We start from the raw sequence: 7,332 nt of genomic DNA on the forward strand, positions 1-7,332 counted from the left end.
GGCGAAATAAGCCCGTAAATCTCCGAGAATGTTTAATGGAGTGGTTCTCAGCTGTTACGCCAACAATAACAAAATAACAGAGGAAACCACAACTTAACTCAGCAGGGAACTGACATGATATGGAAATGGATGAATAGCAAAGGCGGAATCTCTCCGGACTCGTTCCCAAGATCAAGATTAGTGACGGCCTTATGGACATCAGTTAAGACTTGATTAGAGCTAATCAGGGTCTGAAGATCTAACGAGAACCAAGGCAACTATTTTGGCCCCGTTTATTCATTTCCTCTGCAGTCAACTACAGCCTCTCCTTTTTTTGCCGAGTGCTGGGGTTTTGGAGAAAAAATAGTTATTTCCAAATTTGTTCTTTTTAAAACTGGAAAACAGTTGTCCCCTCTCCTCTGCAAGGTCACCTTGAAGTAATGGAAACTTGTGCGTTGGTTCAATGAACATAGATGAGGATGTGGATGGGGTAGGTGGGTGAATATGTATGTGTGTGTGTGTCTGTGTGTGTGTGTGTGAGACCGGTGCCGGTGATGGAAAAATTCCTCAATTCATTACTTTGTGTTCCCTTCATCGCTGCCCAGCACACATGTGCAACAACTGGCCAAGACTCTGCCAGATCCCCGGCACTACCACAGGGAGCCAGCAGGGAGATGCCCTCCTGACAGACAGACGGACAGAGTCCAACCAAGACGGAGAAACTGGGCACCCTCCCTGCGAGGTTATGTAACCGCGTAGAGGGGGAACCCTGGTTTCTGAGGACCGTGTCGACGCGACTGCTACGACAGGGAAAAAAAACTTTTCCACCCGCGGCCTGCTCCGTGCCAGCCTGAAGGACCGGCATGGCCATTTCTGTGATACGTCAGGACAGAGGCTCTCGGAGGGAAAATCAATTAGCCACATTCGTCAGGCTTCCACTGGCAGAAGCTCACGCTGAGAGCAGAGCGAGTCTTCCTCTGACCTGCCTACGTTTTTATCCAGCTGTATTCACACAGGCCTAGATCCTGCCAGTGGGCTTCAGCAACTAAACACTACAAAGAACTTGCTGACAACAGTGCTGTACAGCTCCACATCAGTACGGGAGTGCCTATAGCCCTTTATAGCAGAAAAAAGAGATGACTGCCACATAAAAATCGAATGAATTAAAACTGATTGTTTTCATTGACAGTCAATTTTCACAGCAGTTTTCTCTCTCAAAGATGAGCACTGCTTTTTCATTTGTAGGTTAATGAGCAAGTTTTATTAACATCTCATTAGGGAGAATTTTTTTGTACACTTTTGTACACATCACCAGAACATTTTATCTCTTCTTTAATCCTTAAACCAAAGAACAGATGAGGATTCATGTCCTTTTTTTACAGAAGGAGAAGGGCACAATTAATACCCACAGGTCAGTGCCACCACCAGCACCAATTAATCAGAATGTCTCTATGCAGTAGCCACAATTACAGACACAGTACTGACCTTCACTGGGTTTTCAGACAGCCAAGGCCTTCCATTTCCCCATGTCCACATTACCTAGCAATAACGCCAGGTACAAAAAAAAATAAAATGGGAAATGTAAAATGTCCTTAGCTATTTCAATATGTACTGGGCTTAGAAGCTGAGTGCATGAGACATCTGGATGACTGAGCTTTTTCCACATAATTTGATATGTAGACACTAAACTGTTTTTGTCAGACTGAAGATGCTTTTGGCCATAGGGCAGCTACGTGCATAGAACAAACAATTGTGTTGAAACAACGCAAGATGTGCTTGAACAGGGATGTTGTCTTTTTCCATTTCACAAAGACAAATGTCAATCATTCTTGGGAGCATCATCGTTTCGCCTCGGTTCACCTGAGCCGTTCTGTTCTTTTCCTTCAGTCTCCATCCTTATCCATGAGTGCCAAAGCCACACAGAGAACACAGTCAATCCAGCTGCAGTTTCAATAGTTTTTTTCCACCTTGTTTCGGATCAATTTTTCCATTGTTTCAAACCCAGTTTCATTTTTTTTCCCCCTTGGCTGACTGTAACGTTTTTACGTACACCAGCTTAATTTTCGCTTTTTGCTGCATTGTAGGACATCTCATCAGCATCACAGCTGTTTTGATGTCAGTTGCGCTCGTCTGGCCCCATAAAGACAGATAACCGGTAGAAAATCCTTGTTCTCGTTTGAGGGACTGTTTCAACCTTTCATTCCATCAGGGCTTTCAGAAACCTGGGTCCTACTTTTTGCCTCTGTTGAGCAGTTTCCATAGAGTTGAACACCGTCATTACTGCCATAACAAATATGGTTATGATTTAATTGCGTCCAATAAACACATCCTTGATGAGCATCAATCCAAGACAGTAGGAGTACAGGTGAAACAAAATGTGTATCTAACAGAAGAGGAAAACCTTTTGACTTACCTTATGGCCTCCACGACCCTACAACTTTTGGTGAGTTTTTCATTGTGTCCGTTACAGTAAATTAAAAGATCAAAGAGGACAAAAACTTATGTCTTATTATACGATTTCCATCTCTAACCTTTTTTCATGCTCCATGCTTACTGTAGCTGGTAGCCTTGTAATGTATATTATTAAAATGTATATTATGTAGTGGAAGTTGCTCTGGTTAAGACTGATGCTCATCCCTGATACTTTGACTTTCTACAAAATGAGAGAATGGCACCAGTACCCATAACATGCAGTCATTTAGGTTGAGGACTTGCCGTGATCCACTGACCGAAGTCTATGTTTAACATTTCAGAGATAAAATTTATTGAATGTAGGTTTTTTTTTCCCAAAATGCATGAACAAATTCACTTTCCAATCTAATTTCTATCCACCATCACTGGATCCCAATTCCAAATGAATCTTCAAAGGTAGAAAAAAATGCATTATGTCAGAGCTCCTACAGAAGTACTATCAAATTTATTTAAGACATGAGCAACTCACAACTCATACCAGCAGGACTTGCATTATTAATGTACATTTTTTTTCATTGACGTCATTTGTAATTGCTAACATAGTTTTGCTCATATGATTTAAGAAAACAGCCGAGCTGCATTTGACATATAAGAAATAAAAGCATAAACATGCTGTTGTCACACTCTATTAACGTTTTCCCATTTAGCGCAGAGGCTAACAAGGGTAATAGTTTGTTTTCAAGTACTTTCTGTCATATGATGTTTTTGTGTCACAGGGTATTTTTTTGAAAACACAAGCACAAGATTCTTCCAGTTCCTCTCTGCAGCAAAACAAGGTCATTTGTAATAATTAAGTCTCCACAGTGGCTACTTACAGCAATATATTACGTTCTTACAGTGATTTGTTGTCTTAACCAGAAATGGAATAGAGACAAATGGTTCCCGTTTTCCTCGAATGGAGTGAAACATTTGCTGTTTCACTTGTGGAGTCACCCTTTGGGAAATGGTGGTTGGGGGGATTATAAAGGACATTGATCAACTTTGGTTCGGGATTAGATTGCATAAATTGGTTTAGTCATCATTTAGTTTTCAGTTAGAGCTAACCGGGACTTAAAGTCTGTCAGGAGGTCAAGTCATTCAGTGGAGTTCCACATTATTTTTATTGCATTATGGCAAATTCGTGCACGTATTCCAGAGTGCCCTTTTAAAATGCTTTTTCTTGTAATCAATGTAGGTTAATTTAATCACGTCTGTCCCAATGCCTTCATAAACTGCATGTTTGCGTTTCAGTACCTTACCTTCTGTGTGTTACGGTAACATGATTCCTGTGTGGTCTGCTCCGGCATAAAGGCCTGTGGTGTTTTCATGACTGCAAGTGTGACATGTGAATGTTTACCCCTGCCCCCCCCCCCCCCCCGTGACATGTGAATGTTTACCCCTGCGCCCGACCCCCCCACCCCCGCGACATGTGAATGTTTACCCCTGTGTGTGCCCCCTGCGACATGTGAATGTTTACCCCTGTGTGTGCCCCCTGCGACATGTGAATGTTTACCCCTGTGCACACCCCCCCCCCCCTACTCTGTCTGTCTGCGTGGGAGTGTTGTTGTTATGATGGCAGTCAGGCCATGCTGGGAACTCATTGGTGAACAATATTTAACAGTACAACACAAAGCAATTAAAAATACAGTACACAAATGTTACCACTTTGGTGACATGTATTATCCAGATAGTAATCCAGTTTTTTTTTTTTCTTCTTCTTTCTTTACTTCATTTTCAAGGTGCAGTATAGGCACAATGTTTTCTTTTCAAGGGGAAATAAGTTAGAGAAATTGTTTTATAGCAATGGTTCTAACCTCCAGATGTCAGCACACACTTAATTAGTTGTCACTTATTTTGGCATTCAAACTGTTGAGAATCATGGAGATATGAAGAGTAAGATTTCCCTAGTGCATAAGAGCTGTAGGTCTCATAGTGGATGACCTGTCACCTTTCACCACGTGTCACCTTTAAGACTGACCTCCCTATTCCCTCCCCCTATTCCCAGGGGTTCCCCTGCATTTCTGGTCCCTTACTGGGTGTCTGTGTCTGGGTTCCTGTGACTGAACCCACAGTTATGACAGACAGTCAGAGGACATTTTGTCCAGCTGCAGAACCACTTCCTGAGGGAATCTCTTCTGTAGCATACACAAACAAGTAGAGAAACAGCCATGCGGCATCATCAGTAGAGCCAGACTTGCATTGCGTCATCAATGCCCCAACCAGGATATGAACCCACAACCTTGGGGGTTAGTGTCTTAGGTGGGGCCTTGCTGATGCACCCTTAATTAAGATAGCTGAATTGCTGTAAATGGAAGAAGGAAAAAACAGATGCAAAATATTAGCAAACCAACAAATGAGAAAACTGATTTTTCAAACAGAGCAATCTGAAAGAATGTGTGTATGCTCTCATTACATGTCCATACAGTGAGACATCTCCAAACCTACACTGAACCCCATCTGTCCACAGAGTAAACCGTTACCTCACCATCCTCCATAAATTTTCCACCGAACCAGGAGTGATCTGTGTGAGGATTAAGGGTGAATTTGTATAACTCTGCAAATAAGTAACAGAATTTAAAAAGCTTTTGAGCATGGCACAAAAAGTCAACATCTTTCAAAATTAATGCATAAGGTCATGAATATACATGCCACCCACTTTAAAACACGTAATGATTGGGCCAATTTTCCATTGATCATAGATATGCTAATTTTCCCTTTCGAGAGTGATGTAAATTATCTTGAGCAATGCCAAATTATGTTAAATTATGCTAAAAACACTGAATTATTCATTGACCCTATTCATTTCAGTTACACTTCCAGTCAGGCTGAATCTGAATTTTGGCCTGACATTAAATATCACAGTAATAAAGTATGTCAGCATAAACTTGGGCCTAATTTCTCTACACAGGTCTCTCAATTACCACTCGGTATATAAATATAATGCAACATATGACTAAAATCCAAGCTAATATTTCATGGAAAATGGAAAAACAAAGCCGGAAACTTCTGCACCCTTCTCTGCTTTTCTCACTGAGTTAAGGGTATGGCAGGTGCACCAGAAGACAAAGGGGCCACAGCAGTCAACCACATTTTACACCCTGTCTAAAATCTGATGACAGGATTCTATTGCATAATATAAGTCCCGACTGGTTGAATCAGAGTGCATGTAATCCCCGCTACTTTCCCAGAACGGGTAGGAGTGTGTGTGTGTGTGTGTGTGTGTGTGTGTGTGTGCGTGCGTGTTCCAGACACCCAAACACTGTGCCGTTCCAGCCTCGCTGCATATTTGAAATGAATGACCTCATCCAGAAGCTGCAGATCACTGTGTATGCAAATACAGCGCCATGGCAACCAGGCAGAGTCGGGAAGTGGCTCAGACCATTGAAACAAACTCCACTCAGTTACGCAAAGCTGCACTGAAAGCCATTTGCCTGCCATCAACGACTGGCAATCGCTGCTCTTCTCCTCCATGAGGGTTTTTCGTTATGGAGATTCCCTATGCACCACATCACTGTGCTAAAATGCAAAACACCTTCTTACTCAGACAGAGCAGGAACAAGATTAGGCCCAGCTTGGTGGCAGATTTGTTAAGGCGTGAGAAAGATGTTCCTTCACATGTATTTTTTTTTTATTACAATATAGGTTTTGTTTCATGGAACAGGTAGTGTACTAATGAAGCAAACAAAATAAAATATTTATCTATAAAACATAATTAATTATCAACAGGTAGAACACGCACTCTCTGCCCTTGCCTGGTCAAGCTAAGAACATCTGATTTTTACTTAGCCTGCTGAACATGAGAAAGTCGTATCACAAAACATCTGGTTCAATATTACAGGACAGAACTTTAAATGAGAAGTGGAGAGAGTCCATTATCTTGAATTTATACAGCATCTTTGATATGCACTTTAAATAACACACTGCATTAAATACATGAACGAAGAGTTGCACTGGGCTGAATTAAGAGGTAAGGGTGGCAGTGTAGCATAGCGGTAGGGAGCAGTTAAATTCCCCCCTGGGGCACTGCTGCAGTGTCCTTAGGCAAGGTGTGTAACCCAGAATTCCCTCAGCAAATATCCAGCTGTATAAATGGATAACATTTAAAAATTGTAACCTATGCAAGTCGCTCTGGATAAGAGCATCTGCGACATGACAATAATGTAATGTAAGGTAATGCATGAGACTCAATTGCTGTGTTACCTTGCAGTGTCCCATTAAATAAAGCTGACCAGGGACCTGTGTACCGAGACAGGGTTTCTCCATTCCCCAGCAGAGGCTATGGGGGCTCGGAATGTTGGCATGCACCAGCCAGGGATGGAACTGTCAGTATCTCCCGGCACCACCACACTCTTTTCCTCCTCACAAAATAACGAAATAAGAACAAATTAAGGCCCCGGAGTAAAGAAAACATCATTCCTCCCCGCACCGCCGGCCTCAAAAAAAACAGACGCTTTCTCTCAGGTTACATAAGGCAGAACGTTTCTCACTGCGACCACTGTCTGTCAGTAACTTTAGCTAACTTTATCAGGTCTCCATCTGCTAACTGTGGCGCGCTGCAGACCTCTGCGTCATGGAAATGAGACAGTCCAGGCGTACACCGACGTCACAAATTTTTTCCAAAGATAGGCACAGCTTGCTTTTCCCTGTTACTGGAGATACAATCTCCTGCCCAAATCTAATTCCCGTCACTCCCATGGACAATTGATTTAAATGATCACCTGGAAAAATGTTACTCACTGAATGCTATTTCAGGACGCAGCAGTACAGACTTCCTGGTTCCAATATATTTTCCTTCAAAGTGCAAGAGGGTGGCACTGCATCCACAGCACTTAAACACTAATAGTTTCTTAAGCCTGGAGTGTGAAACTGGTGATGCATTTAACAAAGCAGAGATTAACAGGA

This window comes from Megalops cyprinoides, chromosome 7, assembly GCF_013368585.1.
Source record: "Megalops cyprinoides isolate fMegCyp1 chromosome 7, fMegCyp1.pri, whole genome shotgun sequence".
In the NCBI taxonomy this organism is placed as follows: Eukaryota; Metazoa; Chordata; class Actinopteri; order Elopiformes; family Megalopidae; genus Megalops; species Megalops cyprinoides.